Genomic DNA, 9,995 nt, shown 5'->3' with positions numbered 1-9,995 from the left:
TGTTCGCCATCCGTCGAGTTTTTTTTCTTTGGATGTTTAAAAACGACAAAAAATATTACAATAAGGCGAAAGTGTAACACGTTTTAATAACACGTAATCATCTGATTGCCCCTGTGTTACGTGGACGTGTTCATAGGGCGCTCTGAGAGACAGGAGAAGAAGACAAAGGGATTGTTTTAAAGCTAAGCTAAAAAGCTGTTGGGGAAACAGAGCAGCGCGTGAAGGTAAGAAGCGGCCCTTCATCCATCACACACACACACACACTTCAGCTAAACACTTCACATTTCTGAAAATAAAATGAGATTATTGTTATAAATTGAATTGGCTTTTCTATTTCTATTTCCATTTACACACACAGAAGCGCGCGCGCTGCTGCTGTTTAGCCTCTCAGTGCCAAATAAACAGCTGATGCCTTTATTTACTGCTTTATTAACACTCAACTAGCCTTGGACTTAACTAGTTAGCTTAAGCAACTAGGGTTGATGTCCTGATCTAGTTAGCTATCCCTCTGGCTTTATCCAGCTAGCGGTCATAGTGTTTAAAGAATTGTTTTGTTGTTGTAACAGACAGATGCCTAAGGTTGGGTAGAAAAGTCACCAGGGCACTAAAGTCTGGGAGCTACATAGAGAATAGCAGAGCAGAAATAAAACATAGTTATCAGGGAAGTGCAGCACACACACACTCACACACTTTTTTTCATTCAAGGTTCATTTGGAGATATTAGTATTAATGGTTAGGAAGTAACTGTATTTAATAATGATTATTTTGTTTGTGTGTGCAAGAGATTGAGTGTTCACACGTGAATAGTATTTTATCATATTTTAGGGAAATATAATCTAAATAATAAATAAATATTATTTTCTCTAAAATACTTTAAATATACAAAAAAATCATTTAGGGAATTATTATTAATGTTATTAATTTAATAACTCCACCGTAGGACTGCCTGTCTGGGTAGACATGAGTTTAAAAAAAAGAGAAAAAAAAAGTGTGAGTATACACCAGTAAAGATTTTGACACACCTTCTAACTCTATGGTCTTTCTTGATTTTTCTTTCATTTTACAATGCTCAAGGCATCCAAAATATCCTCATAATTATCCAAAGTAATAATCCTCTTAAACACTTATTTTTCAAATGTGTCTGCTACATATGCTTTAATCTAAGCTGCTTTTAAATGGTGATTTCTGAGACTGGTAACTCTAACGGCGTTTTCACATTTGGCGCAAATGATTTGCACTTTACCCAGGAAAGCACTTTACCCCCAGAGATTCTGCAGGGTCCATAAGCTTCAGCGAGAAACGCCAAAGCACAAAGATCATTTCAAGCAGAAAGATTTGAAAAATAAGTACTATGCTAAAACTGCAAAAACTTACAGTGAATCATGATAAACTGTACTTGCAACCACAGCGCGAAACTAGGCTGACTCCCAGTAGGTGAGATAGCATTGTAAGACTCACTTTGTTGGACTTGCAAGTGACTCAGACTTGGTTGTGCTCTCCACACACAGTTTATACTTGTGCGGGCCACCCAGTTATATTGATGTCTGCCCAAGTATATTTGGCGACCTTTTTAAAAATGTCCGGGAGATCAATGGCATCCGTGATTGGATGTCTAGTAGCGGACAGTACACTGCTCTCGCGATAACAGAATAAACAGGTACATGAGCGGTGTAATGAACAGGTAGCACGAGAGTGGTGTAATTTCCGCTACTAGTTAATCGATGATAAATTGGATGATAAAAGGTATAAGAAGGCTGTACTGACGGTTGCACATACTCTACAGAGATGCACAGCTTCACACGGTGATCGCCTCTCTTTTATAAAACCTCGATCTACACAAACTATGTGCCAAGTAAGACGATGTAAAAAAAAATAAATAAAAAATTCAAAATGTGATTTGGCACACTGTCAGAGCATGTAGCCCTTAAAAAAACAGAACATTCTAACCATTTTTTTATTACTTTGTTTTAATTTACATATAAATATGATGAACTGAATTTTATTGTATTTTAATTAACTAGTTACTATTGTACTTTAATTAACTTTACACACACAACTGAGCAAAAAAACAAAAACAAAACATATTTGTATGATAACTCATTTTTATGGTTGTTTTGTGTTGTTTCTATGACCAAAGACGAAGAAGAATAAATGCGCAGTTCTACATTTGTGTGACGTCATTCCCATATTCTGGCGACACGGTGGTATAGTGGTAAGCACGGTCACCTTACACCTACAGGGTCCGGGTTCAATTACAACAGCACAAGGATGTTCTCCCTATGCTTGGTGGGTTTCCTCTGTTTTCTCCTACAGTCCTTAGCTTTAGGAAGATTAATAAACTCGAGCAGCACGGATCTGTGCGGCAACACAGCAATCTCATATGCTCATAAATGCTCACTCACTTACTCACTCTCATTGCCTATACTGCTTAATCCTGTATTCAGGGTTGCAGCAGACCTGGAGCCTATCCTAGGAAACTTAGGGCATGAGACAGAGTACACCCTGGACACACACTCATTCACCTACTATGGGCAATTTTAAGAAACTCAAATTCACCTAATCTGCATGTCTTTGGACTGTGGAAGGAAACAGAGGAAACCCACCAAGCACAGGGAGAACGTTCTTGTGCTGTTGTAATTGAACCCGGACCCAGTAGGTGCTAACCACTACATCACCGTGTCGCAAGAATATGGTAATGACGTCACGCAAATGTAAAATTGCGCATTCTTCTTCTTCTTCTTTGGTCATAGAAACAACCATAAAAATGAATTATTATACAAATATGCTATTTATTTATTTATTTATTTTGCTCAGTCGTGTGTGTATAGTTAATTAAAATACAATAAAATTCAGTATCATATTTATATGTAAATTAAAACAATAATGAAAAAATGGTTAGAATGCCCTGTTTTTTAAGGGCTACATGCTCTGACACAGTTTGCCAAATCACATTAAAAACATTTTTTTTTTTTGCTTCGTCTTACTTGGCACATACAGTTTGTGTAGATGGAGGATAAGGTTTGTAGGTCGATCTCTGAAATATGAAATTAATATAAATGTAAAATAAATAAAAATATTGTGTTAAAGGTCATATGTATTTTTTGCTGTATGTAGTAGACCAGTTTTTATGTCAGTTGTTTCATGTTACCGGATCGTAGTTTCTCTACCAACCACATCCTATATCCTCTTTTATAAAAGTGATGTTTAGAGACATTTCAAAAGGCGTGCTATATTAATTTAAAAGAAGGCCTGTTGATCAGGTCTTCTGTATCTTAACAAGTGTTAAATAATGTCTGCGTAAAGGGGTTAAAGACCCTCGCAGGCTTTCATGCTGTAAACATTATGTTCGCTTTAGCGCTCTGTTTCGTACTGAAGTCATACGTTATCCTCACTGTCTGTTAAAATGTTATGTATAATCACATACAACATTCTGTGTGAACTTCAGCCAGCTGTATTATTATACGACCCTGGTTTACACTCTGCGTAAGTGTGATTTGGCGTTATTCATACACATGCATGTATTAAGTCCATCCAGGAGATTTAAACTGCTTTTTTTAAATGCTGCATGGCACATTACAGCTGCAACATGCATGGCCATTTGATTTCTAAATTGAACTGTGAAATGTTTCCAGCGTGTTTGACATGGATAATTGCATGCTTTTTTTTTTCTGCTGTCCTTGAGTGTCCTCATGAGCTGCGTCTAAAGTCAAAAACTGTTTGAATGTGGAAGACCACAGCAGTGCTTACTTTCTGACGCTGTCAAATCTTTTTTTTTTTTTTTTTTTGGACTAAATCAGCTGCTAGAACTAGTGCTCAAAATTAATCATGTAAAGGATTTGAAATTGTAATTTGGACCTGTGCAATTATTTAATTGCAACAGACTGCAATTTCAATATTCCCCCACGCACTCACTCATTTGGTGATTAAATGTGAGAAACGGATAAAGCTTGACTTCCTTAAATCTAATTCATTTTATCCTTTGCACTCACATGATCGGATAACTTCATATCCGAGCAGGTGTGTGTTTAAGACAAATCCAATCCAAACAGATCCTGCAGTCTGTTTAGCACTACTCACTTTTCTAGAGGAAGTGGCTGAGATCAAAATTAGCTGCAGTGACGCGATTGTTAACGAGGCATTTCTGAGCCAGAGCAAGCGAGCACTTCCTGCCCAGTTCTGATCATATCTCTCGACATGCACTTTATGTGAATATGATTATTGTTATTATTTTTTGTTAATGTCCAGGTGTTCTACAAATTCTCCTGTGTATGATTAGAATTGTGTCCGTAAACTTGCTTGGCAAAATAAGTTTTCTTGTGCTGTTGCACTTTTCAACCAATAACTTCAGACTTTGTAGCTCTGTTAAAATAGGAAAGTGATCTCTGCAAATCTGTTTTAGTAATATAGGAAAAGCTCTAATTGCTCCATTTAGGCAAATCTCATTTCACAGCATGTATGCTCCTAACTGCGGCTTCCACCTGCAGGCAAAAGTTTATGAATGAAAGAGAATTTTGCTGCAGCAACGTAATGATCTTATGGGAATCTGTTGTGTGTGTGTGTGTGTGTGTGTGTGTGTGTGTGTGTGTGTGTGTGTGAGAGAGAGAAGGGGTTGCAAAGGGGTGGGTAAAACCTCCAAGCTCTCTCTTATGTAGGTTATTTGCTGCCTAAATTATTCATTTGTTACCCCTTGGTGTTTATTATCCATAGACTAAACATCCGCCCACCTTTTTTCTTATGATAATCATCTTATCGTTTTTTTAAGTGTGTAATTAGTACAGTGCACACATGTTTTTTGCCCAGCTGTGCATACTTCCCTACACCTGGTGTTTTTCTCCAGCGAGTGTTCGAATTTCATACATCATTTCCACTAGAGGAACAACGTCACTCATGTCAGTTTTCCTCTGCATTTGTTTTCAGGCAGAAATCTGATCTCGTGCACCTGTACAGGCTGTTTCAGTCACATGGTCTCCTAATGAAACGCTCACGTTAAAGCTACCTGTTGCCATAGCATCATTTTTACTCATCAGTTTAGTTTTAAAAGAGTGCTGTTGTACAATGCCATTCTTAAACAGTATCCCAACGCCTGGGGGATTTCTAAAGAGGCTATAAGCACTCAATATTCACTCAATATTCACACCTGAGACTCCAAGATGCTTTCTCAAGGAGAAACTCCATTTAGCTCATGAATCACATTAACCACAATTAATGTGGTGATTCATGTATCGCCACACTACCCTGTAAAAAAAAAAAAAAAAAAAAAAAAAAAAAAGAAACAATTATTTTAAGTTACATTTATATAAGATGAACCTGCCAGTGACCAGAATTTGCTAGTTTATAGTTTGACTGGCCGTGACCAGTGGCGCAACAGAAACACATTTTTATGGTGCTACATTATCAAGAACTGCACACGTTATGCCTTTTTCTCTTCTTACACCAGTCTCAAAATGCAGTGAGTGCAAATAAGTCGAACATCACATGCATTAGATCCTCGCAGCCACTTGACCTGCACGTTATCCTGATGATATCTTATCAGGAGGTGACTGGTGATTCTAATCCATACAGTACTTGCAGTTGTGATGTGGTCATATGCATCTGAACAGTTCCCTATGTATCTAATTAGCGGTGGGTGAAACTAACTCAGGTCAATATCATGATTAATTGAACATTTTACTTCATTTATGATTATCGAATTTTATTTATTTAAATTTAGTTTTAATTGTTGATGTTTTAATGAATCAGTACGGGAGCAGGATGATTTAAAAAAATGGCTGTCCTGATAGAGAATAATCCTAATTTTATAAAATCCCCAAGAAAAGGGTTCAGTCCGAAACAGCTCTTAGATAAAATGGTGACTGTTTAAGCGTGCAGTAAACACTATGTAGCGCTGTCTTTCCCCTGGACGTCTTCCTGGGTTCCCTTTAACTGAGGTCAGCTGACCCCGCTCCGTCAACGGGATGCTCCTCTCAATTTAAAGGCAGCAGCATCTCAAGAGTATGATGTGGAACCAAAACACGAAACCTGTGTGTTTGTATTTTTTTTCCCTCTGTACATTATAAATTTGTATCAGAGGTGTATAAGTCTGACTTTGTCAGATTTCCGAATGAATACAACTTACGAACGTGCTCCCGGAACAAAATTTGTTCCTAAGTCAGGGACGTGTGTGTGTGTGCGCGCATTTATGTATATACTCGGTAGAACCTTGGATTGTGAGTAACTTGGTCTTTTGAAGCTTGCGTTTTGCAAGATAAACAAAATTTGTAAATAAAATTTTAACTTGATAAGCGAGGTTCTTGATGTGCACTACCGTTCAATAGTTTGGGGTCACTTTCTAACTCCATGATCGTTCTTGATTTTTATTTCTTTCTACATTGTAAAGGAATGCTGAAGGCGTCCAAAAAATGCATTAATCTCCTTTGAACAGTTAATGGTGAGATGTTTCTGCTACCGTTGCTCTTTAAAGACTTCATAACGCCACTAATCTGAGGTGCTGTTAATTAGTCATTTTTCAGGCTGATAACTCTAAATGAACTTCTCGTCTGTGGCAGAGGTAGGTTTTAATCTCGCCCTCCTGGGATGGCCTTCATGAGAGCCAGTTACATCATGGTGCTTGACGGATTTTGCAAATTCACTTGACAATACTGTTCTTGCAAGAACTATTACAGAAAGGCTGTGTCTTAAAATAACAACTAACTGTTGGTTTTGTTGTTGTTACGAAATTACCTAATTCCATATCTTATTTTATGGTTTTGAAATCCCCAGTATTGTTGTAGAATGTAGAAAATAAATCACTTAACAAAAACTTAAGTTTAAAATCTTAAAGAAATTAGCAAGTGACCCCAAACTTTTGAACGGTAGCGTATGAGTTCTGTAGTACGCATGTGCTTTGTCTGCTAAGCATCATGTGATCCCAACTGAATCAATGGTTCTTCTCTCTTGCGCGTTGCGGGATTATGGGTAATTGCCTCCCATGCTTAGTCTTAGTGCGCGTGCGTCACTTGAATAGTCAACATCAGCGCGCACGTGTACTGTTCATTATAACATTGTGACATATGTGTGTGTGTGTGTGTGTGTGCGCATAAGCGTAAAGCATTTTGTTTTGTTATTTTGTGTCCATGAGTCTACCTTAGTAACTATACTGCAACAACGGCCTACGGGAAGAAAAAGGGTAAAAAGGCTGTAGGAGTGCAGGAGATGAGTCTGTTTAATGTATTTAGGGAGGAAAAAGCAAGTGTGATTAGAGAGATTCCTTGTAAAAGATTCCAGTTTCTAGAGTCTCTAACTTTCTGTCAGAAAGCAGTGATTCCGTTCCGATTGTGTGTGTGCGCGTGTGTGCTTGTGTGCAATCACTACAGCTACAACCCGCAATACAAGGTTTAACTGTATGTGTAAAAATATTAAATGGACCTCTTTAAAGCCAATTATTCTCCTTTGATTACAAAAATCAATCAGAATTTATCAGACTGGTCGATTCTTCCAAACTCTTTTTTCGGCAGGATAAATATCATAAAAATGAACATCCTTCCAAGATTAAATTTCTTATTCCAAAATCTACCATGTTACTTAGATACAAATTTTTTTAAGAGGATTAATTCTTTAATTTCAAGGTATATTTGGAATTATAAGAAACCCAGACTTAAATTTTCGGTTTTGATGAAACCAAAGGAATTGGGGGGGGTTTCGTTACCCAATTTCCAATTATACTTTTGGGCTGCTCAAATCAAGCACATGTTAAGTTGGTATAATTATAGATTTGATTCACGCTGGGTTGGGATTGAATCTACAAGATGCTTTCCCAGAATGTTATGTTCCCTACCATTTATTTATAATGTACAAAAAATCCAACAACTGATTAGAGCTTTTACTGTAACAAACACCCTTCTGGTATGGAGGGATATTAAGAAATATTTATCCATTTCAGACAAGTTGTCTCTTAAATCTCCAATTGCGCTTAATCTTGATTTTCCCACTTCTATACAGAGCATTGGCCTTTTGACTTGGAGGTCAAGAGGAGTGTCTGAATTAGGTCACTTATTTGATAATGGCCAATTGAGATCATTTCAGGAGTTAAGACAGGAATTCAGTCTGCCCAGTAAAGATTTTTATAAATTCCTTCAAATACGACACTTTTTAGAGTTGCAGTTAAAAGATGGTAATATACGATTTGATCTTACTGAAATAGAAAAAAAGCTTTTCTCTTCATGTACTCTTAAAAAAAAGATCTCTGAATTATATGCATTGCTGTCCAATGTTGGTCCTTCGACCCTTGACTCCTTAAGGATGACATGGGAAAAGGACTTGGGGTCTATTTTCAGTGATGAGGAGTGGCTATCTGTCTGCTCAAATATCTTTCCCAAAAGTGCTTCAATTTCGGTTCATGAACAAAACTTTAAATGTATTCACAGAACTTATCTAACTCCAGTTCGCCTCCATAGAATGTTTCCCAATTGTTCTCAGCTATGCTTTAAATGTAACATGGAGATTGGCACGGTGATGCATGTGTTTTGGGATTGTGACAAAATCAAAATGTACTGGAAAGAGATTCACAAAATTGTTCAAAAAATAATTGGAAAGTCATTTGCTTTGTCCCCAAAAGTATATCTCTTGAATTGTACAGTGGAACTGTGTCTTGACTGTGATAGAGAATGTGTTTTGAATTTTTGTATATATTTGGCCAAAAAATGTATATTATTACTATGGTCAACTGCTCAGATACCTTCGATCAATATGTGGTTGAGTCAGGTGACCACACTTTTACCACTGGAAAAATTAACTTACGACTTGCATCAAAAATCTGAGGTGTTCTGGCGAATTTGGTCCTCTCTCTGGAACTTTCTTGAAGGTCCCCATTGACTATGCCTTCACAAACTTGTTTTTGATTTGTTTTCATTTTTGTCTTTGCATTCATAGCCATTAGAGTGTGTTAAAAATGTTTTGCCTGTTGTTGAGATACCGGTACCACTGCTTTTGTTTTGTTGAAAAATTCAATAAAAAAAAAAAAAAAAAAAAAAAAAAAAAAATTAAATGATTAGATTGTTCCTGATGAGCAAGCCATGCGTTTAAGTCCACTTTTGTTATTGAAGGCTCCGGTACAAAACTATTTATAGAAAATTCAGTTCTGAACTATTGAACGATTGCAACAGAATTAAATAGATTGTTTAACAGAATTAACAACCAGTTGCCCAGTCTTACATCCCGTGTGTGATCAGGTCATATTCAGGACACATGTGAATACCAGGTGTAAACACCGACAACACACGCACAAACCGCATTTGGTCGAAGGCTAGAATCCAATGTGAACACAAAACCAGCACAGAATGTCCTGGCCAGCAACAAAGAAGCGCTTTATTGTCTGCGCCATCGTCATCGTCATTGTCCTCACTGGAAAAATCTACATTTTATTGTCATGCTGTTTGAAAATGGTGGTGTAGGAGAACAGTAGGGTTCTCCTGTATGAGCTTAATGGATAGTGGTTAATAAAGACATTGCATGTGGTCGGGACACCTTGTTTCCTCTGTCGTCTGAGCTCGTACATAATCAGACCACCTTTAAACATCCTGTTGACCTAACGATAAACTTGTATGCTTGATGCAGGTTTGGAAAATAGCATTTCACAGATTAAAAACACGGCTTAAAATGTACTTGAATGTAAATGAGCCTTCTGAAACATTCTCATATAAATGGTTTTATTTCAATTGCCTTAACTGAGATTGTGTACATTTTTGAAGCATGCTGTAGACTAGATAAGGCTCAGAGTAGGCAGGTCTAAACCTGTACAGGTACACAAGATATTCTCGAGGCTTCTGCTTCCAAACAAATCCCCCGGAAGATTGGCACAATTAAAAACACACTCCTATAGCATATTCGAAAAACGAAATCCGATCACAAGTGCTCACTTAAGTCAGTTTAATCAGATCGCTCGAGCTGAGTGTTATCATGACCCTTTGCACACCAGGGATTGTCTTTTTTACTGGATATGTTTGATATGAATGCATTTC

At 37.2% G+C, this 9,995-nt stretch overlaps 1 protein-coding gene across 1 annotated transcript in view; it reads left to right on the top strand.

Moving 5' to 3' along the window:
- fryl (furry homolog, like) overlaps nucleotides 1-9,995 on the top strand; it is a 99,746-nt gene continuing 89,751 nt past the window's right edge. The window contains exon 1 of the mRNA XM_053489055.1: nucleotides 1-224. The gene's annotated coding sequence lies outside the window, so the exon portion shown is untranslated. The remainder of the gene's footprint in view (nucleotides 225-9,995) is intronic.

This window comes from Clarias gariepinus, chromosome 27, assembly GCF_024256425.1.
Source record: "Clarias gariepinus isolate MV-2021 ecotype Netherlands chromosome 27, CGAR_prim_01v2, whole genome shotgun sequence".
Classification (NCBI taxonomy): Eukaryota; Metazoa; Chordata; class Actinopteri; order Siluriformes; family Clariidae; genus Clarias; species Clarias gariepinus.
Note: the sequence above shows the minus strand (reverse complement) of the source record. Positions and strands in the feature narration are given on the sequence as shown.